This window comes from Schistocerca americana, chromosome 1, assembly GCF_021461395.2.
Source record: "Schistocerca americana isolate TAMUIC-IGC-003095 chromosome 1, iqSchAmer2.1, whole genome shotgun sequence".
Taxonomy (NCBI): domain Eukaryota; kingdom Metazoa; phylum Arthropoda; class Insecta; order Orthoptera; family Acrididae; genus Schistocerca; species Schistocerca americana.
Window position 1 is genome coordinate 1,241,823,203 of NC_060119.1, and position 11,508 is coordinate 1,241,834,710.

General features: G+C 40.5%; 1 pseudogene; it reads right to left on the reverse strand.

Annotated features, from left to right (window-relative positions):
• Window positions 1-8,557: 8,557 nt before the first annotated feature.
• LOC124556571 lies at window positions 8,558-8,675 on the reverse strand (annotated as a pseudogene).
• Between the last annotated feature and the right edge of the window lie 2,833 nt (window positions 8,676-11,508).

Consider the following 11,508-nt stretch of genomic DNA (forward strand, 5'->3'; position numbering starts at 1 on the left):
ATTTTAATACCTACTCCAAATTTTTCATTTGTTTCCTTTACTGCTTGCTCAATATACAGATTGAATAACATTGGGTGTAGGCTACAACCCTGTCTCACTCCCTTCCCAACCACTGCTTCCCTTTCATACCCCTCGACTCTTATAACTGTCATCTGCTTTCTGTACAAATTGTAAATAGCCTTTCGCTCCCTGTACTTTACCCCTGCCACCTTCAGAATTTGAAAGAGAGTATTCCAGTCAACATCGTCAAAAGCTTTCTCTATGTCTACAAATGCTAGAAACGTAGGTTTGCCTTTCCTTAATCTTTCTTCTAAGATAAGTCGTAGGGTCAGTATCGCCTCACGTGTTCCAACATTTCTACGGAATCTAAACTGATCTTCCCCGAGGTCTGCTTCTATCAGTTTTTCCATTCGTCTGTAAAGAATTCGCGTTAGTATTTTGCAGCTGTGAGTTATTAAACTGATAGTTCGGTAATTCTCACATCTTTCAACACCTGTTTTCTTTGGGATAGGAAATATTATATTCTTCTTGAAGTCTGAGGGTAAGTTCCCTATCTGATACATCTTGCTCACCAGATGGTAGAGTTTTGTCAGGGCTGGCTCCCCCAAGGCTATCAGTAGTTCTAATGGAATGTTGTTTGCTCACAGGGCCCTTGTTTAGACTTAGGTCTTTCAGTGCTCCGTCAAACTCTTCACGCAGTGTCTTATCTCATACTCTTCCATATCCATTTTATTTTCCTCAAGTACATCGCCCTAGGATAGACCCTCTATATACGCCTTCCACCTTTCAGCTTTTCCTTCTTTGCTTAGAACGGGGTTTCCACCTTAGCTCTTGATATTCATACAAGTGGTTCCCTTTTCTCCAAATCTCTTTTTAATTTTCCTGTAGGCAGTACCTATCTTACTCCAAGTGAGATATACCTCTACATCCTTACATTTGTCCTCTAGCCATCCCTGCTTAGCCGTTTTGCACTTCGTGGAAGAAGATAGCGTGGAGGAAATAAATGTTAAAGCACGCTCACAGGCGTTATAAGAACTCGAGGGTCTGAACACTGTCGTAAGATTTTCGCGGAGATAGATGCTCACGAGTTTCAATTACCGTGGCACAAATACAACATGTAATAGTCAAAAGCACTCTCTTGGCAGCAATCGTTGACAAGCAATCACGCAACGTATAGCTTACTCAGGAGCGACTTGAACCTAGAACTTCCATCACACATCACATGAAGTGGCGCTTCACCAACAGCTGCTCCGGTATCTTAAACAGGAAGCGGCCGACTCTGCTAAGTATTCGTTTATTGCCACGCCCTTAGTGTCCACTTGACGACCGGGCAAAACACAGGTGCAACAATGGTATCAAGTATCTGATCGGCGCCGGAATCAAATCGAGCCGTCACATGGCTCATTGAGATTGAAATTCAGGACGACAGCACTGCAATGATAAGATTTGCTACTGAACAATGGTAAGTTTCGCTGATGACTTCGATATCCCTAGTGAAAGTGGGACAGAACTGCAGGACCTGCTGAATGGACTCAACAGCATAATGGACACATCCTATGTACTGAGCGCGTTTACGGGAGTAATGAGTAGTAGCAGAAATGAGACTATCGATAAAATGAACTGCAAACTTGGAGACCACAAAGCGGACGAAGCGAAGGAATCCTATTGTCTTGGAAACAAAAAAACACATGATGAGCAAAACAAGAACGACATAAAAAGCAGACTAGTACAGGCAAAAAGGGAGTTCCTGGCCAAAAGAGGTCTACTTCTATGAAACGAATGCCTTAATATGGGGAAGAAATTTTTGAAAATATACGTTTCCAGCACTACATTGTACGGTAGTGAATCATGGACAGTAGGAAATATGGAAAAGTATTCGAACGGCTTGAGATACGGTTCTATAGACTGATGTTGAAAATTAGGTGGACTGATAAGGTAAGGAATAAGGAGGTTCTCTGCAGAAACAAAGCACAGAAATCGCATTTCAAATTCTGGTCAGTTTAACTGAAATAGGAAAAGAGCCTTAACCAGTTTCTTGAGGAAAGTAGCATGCAGCAGACTCGTAGGAACGAATTCAAGGCTAAGTCGGAAGAAAACTTAAGTAGAAGGAAAAGAGTCCTGTTGCTAGGTAGGCATCAGAGAAGGGGTGTAGCCCAGATGCTAGAGCTATAGCTAAGTGTAAAATACCAGGTCACAAGCATTGTGAAAGCTACTGCCAAGCTGTCAGGCGACAAAGAACACAGAGGACTTGTGCAGAGACTTCGATGAAAAAGACCAGTGCACAATAGATCTGGCTGAGGAAATATTTCGACATTGTGCTACCTGACAGACGAGAAGAAAAAGAGAGCAGTTTGTTGATATTTAATGTTAAATGTCTATAACAGGAAAAATTAACTACGATCATTATTTGGCTGTTTCAATATGGTTTTGAAACGTCCCCTTGGTAAAATTATATATGACTGTGCTTAAACTGATACACAATATTTTTAGCGCAACGCAATCTGACTTTCAATAATCTCTACAAGAAAATGGCCCTGACTAATATTAACCTATACGTTTCACAAATCACTTACCTCACAAAAATCTTGGTTACTCGAACTACTGCAATACGGCGCGCGCCACTACTGCCAGCTAAATAAAAGATTCAAATTACGGAAGGCACTAACTACTGATAGGCATAGTTAGCAAACGAAAGATTTTAATAGACAACAAACAATGTATTTACCTTAATAGTCATCAAAAGTCATAATATATATATAGCAGTTCATGACATCCAGCCTTACAAATTTCAAAACTCTGGCATTTTTCTCCCCACATCCACCACTGCTGGCGGCTCACCTCCAACTGCGCAACGCTACGCACTGTTAACATCCAGCTGCCCAACACTACAATGGCCAACAACAATGCAAACCAGCCACAGACTGAACCCAGCACAGGCAGTGATTTTCATACAGAGCGCTACGTGGCGTTACCAATATAAAAACCTAAACAGCCTACTTACAGTTTCAGTAATTAATTTTTCAGCCTGCGCGCGACAAGGAAGGAGGACTCTGATTGATAACATTTTTGTAGATAGTGGTGAACCTGAAACAATGTTTACCAAATTGTTTGTGGACTTTCTCATCACGATGCACAATTAATAGAAATAATGTAGTACCTTGCAGGTCTGAGGTATATTCATACAAAGCAGGAGGCTTGCTAACTACGCTAGAAGTAAAAATAAGCGGTATGAGATCAAGTATGTATAGGAAGAGACGCTAATGTGAAATTCAGTACATTTCACACTAAAATTGTGTCAGTATTTGATGGAAGTTCTTCTAAAAAGTTATCCAGAGAGCGCATTAAAAAATTAAACCTTAGGTAAATAAAGAGATTAAAATATTATGTCAGAGGGAAAAGAAGATTCATTGAGGCCAGAACAAGTTAAAATCAGACGTTACGTGCATTCAACAAAAACGCTGTAATATTTCCAATGGGTTTAGTAAAATGCTAGATGCCTTGTAAGGTTGTCACAAGCATACTATTATGCTGTTCCGATTTGTGATTAATCAGGTTTGAAGATGATCATTCCATGTGATCGATAACATTTATCAAGCGTGGCTATTTGCAACTGCTTTGTCGAGTGGAGTACTTAATACCTAGATATAACTTGTAATCCATTCCTGAGTTTCGGTTTTGAGAGAGCAACTACAAAACCTGTAAGTAAATAGGTTTCCAACTAAAGTGCATATATAATCTTCACACAGATGTATATGGTACAGCACCTGAAAATGTGAATTAGTTTCTGAAAAATAATAACGTAATTAGTGCTGTATATCTGTATTTTTTTTAGTATCCAGTAATAGGCATATTTATAGAGCCACCATTTCACTACGAACTTTGACAGGAAGCCTATTTGCTGCAGTTCTTTCTTTGAGATACACCTGCAAAAAGTCAACAAGGGCAAAAGAGTTGGAGAGTAATTAATTTATGCATTAACAGGCTTCGCCGGGAAAATGCTGTTGCTCTGAAGGTGGGCGACGCCACATATTTCTAGAAGTCAGGAAATCAATTGTAATGCAATACCAGTTACCTTTCCTTCACCTGCAGGGCGTCAGCGCCTAATAGTGCTGTTTCTGTGTTTTTGGATGTGATGCCCCGTCTTTTGCGAGAACTTAACTGTCCTATTACACAGCGAATCTACAGTACGCCGAATAATTTTTATAATTTCTTTTGAAGCATTCTTGACCAGTAACGATACGGTTCGAGGCACATGTAGGAAAACATATGGTACGTCCTCAAGCCCAGGTTTGCCTGTCAGCGCAATACGCGAAAATACTGATCTTGTCCTCAACTGGGGTCCTAAGACCACAAGTATACTCTCTGAAAATTCCTCGTTTGTTGGATGTCAGTACATCAACTTTCAAAAACAATCAAGTTATCATGAGCATATTTTCTAATGAGACAAACAAACATCACATTAGCTTAGCCAACATGGCCAAAACTTTGACAGTATAAAAGTCCTGCAGTTACTGATTATTCTGCGTAAGGCGGCACTATTCAAAAACCTCATTATCTAAGTCATTATTTACGAGTCAAATGACATTTTGACTGTTGGCAGAAGACGACACTAAAACATAAATAAATAGATTACAATTTTAAATGGTCTCTCTCGCAGAATCCCAATTCTTTTGGTGTGGATTCGCTGCTAACATCTACATCTACATGGTTACTATGCAATTCACAATTAAGTGCCTGGCAGAGGGTTTATCGAACCACCTTCAAGCTACACCCCTATCGTTCCACTCTCGAACAACGCGCGGGAAAAATCGAACACTTAAATCTTTCCGTGCGAGATTTGATTTCTCTTATTTTATTATTATGATCATTTCTGCGTATCTAGGGCGGGGGGAGAGGGGGGGGGGGGGCGGCACAAAATATTTTTACACTCTGAGGGGAAATTTCATGAGAATGTCCTGCCGCAGCGGGAAACGTCTGTTTTAATGACCGCCATCCTAATTCGTCTGTCATATCCGTCGTACTCTGTCCCTTATTTCGCGAAACTTTTTCAATATCCTCCGTCATTAATATCTGATGCGAGTCCCATACCACATAGCAGTACTCCAGAAGAGGGGAGACAAGCGTAGTGTAAGAATTCTCTTTAGTAGATCTGTTACGTTTTCTAAATGTCCGCCAATAAATCGCAATCGGTGGTTTGATTTCTTCACAACATTGTCGATCCTATTAAATTTATTCGTAGTTGTAATCCCTAACTATTTAGTTCAGTTTACAGCCTTTAGAGTTGTGAGTTTTGTCGTGTAACTGAAATTTAGCCGATTTCTTTTAACGCTCATGTGGATTACTTCGCACTTTTCATTATTTAGAGTCAATTCCCACTTTTTACACCGTACAGATAAATTGTCTAAATTGTTTTGCAATTCGTTTTGATAATCTGATGACTTTACAAGACGGTAAATGACAGCATTATCTGCAGACAGTGTAAGAAAGTTGCTCAGATTGTCTCCTAAATCGTTTATGCATATCAGGAGCACCAGAGAGCCTACAACACTTCCTTGGGGAACGCCGGATATACTTCTGTAAGATACTTCTGTCTTACGCGATGACTTTTCGTCAATTATTATATATGAATGAAAGACAGTATTAGTAACAGAATACCCGGAAACAAATAGTCTTCGATTGTAAATTTGTTTATTCAGTTCAACTGGGCTGAATAAACGAATTTGCGATGAAAGACTGTTTTGATTTCTATGTAGTCTCAAACACTGGATCATGTCAGTAACTGTTCTTCTTCTTCTTCTTCTTCTACTACTACTACTACTACTACTGCTGTGTCGATTACTCGTCCTCCAAGATCAATGACAATCAGTTCATGATCTATCGACTGTCCATGGGTTTCCTGAATATCGATTCTGTGCTCAATTCGAGCCACTAGCTTAAGCTGTTTAGCTAGGGTAATCTTATACTACGTCTGCCAGCAATATTTCTTTGTAGTCGTATTAGCTCCAACAGTTTGTATTCGTCGTTGCGCATTATATGGCCAAAGCATTCAAGTTTCTTTTTCTCTTCACGGTTTTGAGGATTTCTAAACCTTTGCACATAAGCCACAGCAGTGCCACATTAATGGCTTTATCTGTCCATGGTATCCTTAACACCCATCCGTACTCCCACATTTCAAATGCCTTTAGTTTCTCTCCGAACGTTGCGATGGGTGTCCATGACTCAATTCCATAGAGTAGCATAATGGACAAGTAGTCGAGTGCGACGTACAGTAGTTGTTCACGGCCAGTCAGAACTTCTTTCATTTTCTAGAAAGAACTTCTGCATTGTGCAGTTCTGCAGCGAATTGTTTGAGAGATGTTCCACTCATCACCGATCCGACACCCCAAATATTTATACGACGGAAGAGAGCCCTGAATTTCATCTCGGTTTCTGCTGACAAGATTCATTTCGTCTACTTGTTGATTAAACGTGACCCAATGGCATTGCTCTCTTCAAAAGAAACAGCGTTTAACTCCCTGCAGATCTTTCAACATTGTTGTAAGTAAGTGTCATCATCAATCTGAGATTATTGACGACTCCATTAACCTTCGCTTCGTGGTAGTTTCCATCAGAGGGAGCTCTACAGGGCAAAAACTGTAGTGGAAGACAGAGATTGGAATAAATCCAGCAAATAGTGGAGGACGTAGGTGCTAATGTGAGATGAAGAGGTTGGCACATGAGAGGAATTCGTGGCGGGCCGCATCAAACCGGTCAGAAGACTCATGACAAAAAAAAAAAAAAGAGATAAACATCGCAGCATCGGTGACTCAGCACCTAAAGACTGAGTAATGCCTCTCTTGCCACAAAACCACTCCTGAATACAAACTGAGCGTCTCCAGTACACTCCTCGCATTTACGGCATATTCTCGTGTGCAGTATTTCAAGGAATTGCTTCAGGGCACGACTGTTTAAATTGATCATTCCGTAGTCATTCACCTGCATTTTACATGTAAAAGTTGCTTCGGGTATTAAAATCTTCCTGTGATGAATGTCCGAGAGGTAACTAAACTTTTAATGTGGAGAGGTTAATTTAGTATTAATTAAAATACTGCCCTTTCCTTACATTACAGTGCGTGTACCAAGATATCATATCATCGATCGTTGCCTGCAATGGAACATCCACTCTGATATGACGTGTAATAAAACTGATGTAATACGACACGCGCAGATTACCACATGTCAGGTGTGATGTATCAGCTTAATGAAGCAGTCCATTACAAAGCCTGTGACGTCACTGTGACGTGGGTGACCTGCTGTCTTCCAGTAAATGTTAATACGGTTTGGTGTGTACACAAAACTGAGAACTGAACGTCAGTATTAGATTTAGTCGTTGATATCCGCATTAAGTATAGACAGTTACTGTGTCTGGGATGATATTAAGTATAAATAAATCAAACTTAATGTGGTGTGAGAATTATGCTACGTTCAATAGAAATTTAACTGGAAAAATGCTTAAATGTAGGTTATAAGCCAACGACATTTCTTTCTATATGCACCAGTTAGTAATCGACCTCGTAGATGGAAACAATCTAATTTGTTTAAATTATTGGAATCCAGCAGAAGCGTGTGTGACTAGGGGCAAGACAGAGAATATAAGAGACTTTTGGAGGAAAGAGAAAAGCAACATGAATATGAAGAGTTAAGATGGTCAGTCAGTCGTAAGTGACGAAGGGAAAGCTGAAAACTAGAAGGAATTTATAGCAAGGTTATGCAAGGCAAATGAACTGGAAGACAATATTATAGGAAGGGAAAAGGAAGCAAATAAAGATACGATGGGAGATACGCAACTGCGAAAAGAATGTGGCATGGCACAGATATACCTAAGTGTGCAAGATATCAGACTGGCGAAGCACCTCTTACTTCAAGAATAACGTAATAATTCCAATTCGAAAGAAGGCAGGTTCTGAAAGATGTGAATACCACTGAACCATCAGTTTAATAAGACATGATTGCGAAATACTGAGTGAATTATTTGTAGAAGAATAGAAAAACCGGTAGAAGGCGACCTCAGAGAAGATTAGTTTGTATTCCGGAGAATGTAGGAACAAGCAAAGCGTTGTTGACCTATCGCAGGAGACTCATAGAGAGCTTTAGACATTATTGATTGGAATATTCTCTTTGAAATTTTGTAAGTAGGAGGGATACAATACTCTGAGCTAGCGGTTATTTACAGCTTGTACAGAAAGCAGATTACAGTTATAAGAAACAGACAAAAAATGGTGCAGTGTCTCAGAAGGGAGTGAGACAGGGCTGTGGCCTTGCAAAATACCGGTTGCAGTTATTATTTTATTGACTGTCCTCTGACTCGTGCGTGCATATGTGAAATACCACACTGTTCCCTCAAGCTGAAAGTTTGATGGACCCACGCAAGGATATGACAGCCTCAGCTAAAGTAATGAATTTGACCCTGTGACATTCAGTTAAGTTCCGATAATGAACACAAATTACTCGTCCTCCTAGCTACTTCTCAATCAAGTACCTCCTCAGTTTTCCTCACAAGGGCTGAGTGCACCCCGCTTGCCAACAGCGCTCGGCAGACCGGATGGTCACCCATCCAAGAGCTAGCCTAGCTCGACAGCGCTTAACTTCGGTGATCTGACGGGAACCGGTGTTACCACTGCGTCAAGGCCATTGACAATAATGCATCTGACTTACATGAATTGAATTTCGTACTTTTCATCTGACTTACTTCAACATAAATTTATCACGTCTTTGAATCTGCATTCATAAAACACGAAAATTTCAAAGATGGATAGTGATGTGTTGGTAAATGTGCCAACACCTTGTAGCTAGAGGAGGCCGAAATCTAACGCAAACGGGCGTGAATTCTGGAACAGGATAAGTAGTGAATTCTCATAAGAAAAGTATGCAGCTCCTCGAATACTTATCTTTTATTTATCCTTGTGGTACATCGCTCTTGATAATACAAATAAGACTATCTTCAGATACGGTTAATGGCGCCTTGCTAGGTCGTAGCCATGGACTTAGCTGAAGGCTATTCTAACTGTCTCTCGGCAAATGAGAGCAAAGGCTTCGTCCGTATAGTCGCTAGCAATGTCGTCGTACAACTGGGGCGAGTGCTATTCCGTATCTCGAGACCTGCCTTGTGGTGGCGCTCGGTCTGCGATCACACAGTGGCGACACGCGGGTCCGACATGTACTAAATGGACCGCGGCCGATTTAAGCTACCACCTAGCAAGTGTGGTGTCTGGCGGTGACACCACAGATAGTGCTGCAACTTGAAGCACAGATGTTACGTTCACTGAATACACTTCAATTTCAACGCATAAAAATGGACACAGGATATGGTTTCAACAGTTACTGATAACATTAAACATGAACTAAAAGCTTTATTAAAAAAAGAAAAAAGAATGAATTTAGCTGAATTACTTGACGTCTGTTTCGATACGGAGAAGGGAAATAGAAATTAAAAGATTTCTCCGTGACTTGGGTGAACTGTCCTTCCTGAATAAGAATGAACGTGCATTACAAATGTTAACGAATATTGTGCATGCTTTAACGAGAAAGGAAAAAATAGCTATCGATCAGAAAGAAATCAGCCTGAGTATTGTCACCCACTCGACTTCCCTACGAAACAATAGCTGAACGGTACTTTACCACAGTGAGTGATTCTAGTTCAGGGTCGCGGCCACGACGACTGGCGCTGGTAAGTGTGCGTTCTGCTTATCGGTTTTCTTTGTATCTCCACAAATCATTACACCATCAGCTAGCACTATACTGTTCTATAGGGTTTGCGGCGGCGCGGCTCTTTCCGTCCCTTTACGACGAACCTGCACCTACCTGTGAAAATTGTCTCAGCATATCATCAGTAGGGAAGCCGAGCGAAACCTACTGTACTTCGACGTGAACCAGGCTGCAATTAAAATCACTAATCTACGTTTCGGGAAAAAGTTTTCACACGAAATGAAAGGTTGGAAATTCTGTCCTCAATTAATATATTCTGAAACTTGGGTGAACAAGTATCACTGCCAAGCCCGTGCTAGTCTTAACACAGTCACTCACCATCCCTTTCACTCACGTTAGCAAGTTTATAGTGTTGCATTTCCCGAAAACGTAGTAGCTACAAAAGTACTGATTGTTTTTGATTGATAATGCTCGCCAAATACTAAGTCTGTCGGTACAAAATGCAATCACAGTTTTTAGCCACCGACCTGCTCAATACGCAACGCGGAATTTATGTATTTTCTCGTCACAAAATTCACTTAAAAATTCCGAAATTTCTACAGACCACTACATAACTCGTTAAACAATTACTTTCATATTAACCTTAATCCACACTCACGCATCATTCATAGTGCTAAAACACATTTATAACATTTTACCTACACAAAAAGACATAATAACACTTTATCAAAATACTAGAACAGTTTATGACAAGCATTCTATTACTATAGTGCATTCCAGTGGGCACAATCGAAACTAAAATCACAGTCCTCCTATCCAATACTGTCCTCTATCGGCTGATACCTAAACTACGTGCACGTCCAGTCTCGCGTCACCATCTGTCACTATTCAGCTCTGAGACACATCTCCCACTTAATCACCTCCAAGGCAAGGTCGGTATACGGCGCTACGCCTCAGATTCCTTTATCATTTTGACGATATTGTCCATCAGAATGACGAGCAGTGGAGACCAACCATTCCCTCGTTTGGTCTTAAATAATCTGCTCTCACCATTTCCTTATCGAACACAGCTGACACATTTTCTGTAGAGCACCTGTACTTTCTCAGCCGGTGCGTTTGGTACGATCCATTTGGATCTTTGCACACTGTCATAGGCTTTTTCTACGCCTAGGAAGACTTGTGCAATGCTTTTATCTTTTACCAGATAATTTTAGAGTAGTGTTCTTGTTGGAAATATCATATCAGTTACACTATCTTTACTGAGATCTTCTCCAAAATCATTAATTCATGTGAAAGCAATCTTACACCTCTGTAATTTTGCATCTCGTGAGTCTTAATGTTCCCAGATATTACCAAGAGGAAACTTAACAGATAACATAACATGAAATATCTAGCGAACTTCACGTCCTTTAAGCGAGACCTTGTGTTCACCATTTTGCTCACGAAAATGCTTTCAGCTCAATGCAGTAACGTAATGTAAATTTTGCGAAGTATAGCAGTCGTATCGTTTGAATATTGTGTCACGCACTGTAAATATGTAGGCTTAACGTATGCAGATTTTCTTGCCGCCCATTGTTCTGCAACAAAATTCGCCAAATGACTGCATTGTGGTCACATTTACTCTGGGCACACAGACCTTTCCGGCTGCGCCCGCATAAACGAATATCATTTGCGGCAGTAATTAATATGTATTACCCACAACAATAAACATATTTCACAAAGGCTTAGAGAGCAGTAGTTGGCGGAAGAAACACCGCGCAATTATCCGTTTGAACGCACACAATTTCATACCGTGATAATAGAGGGTTTAATTCGCGACCAAAG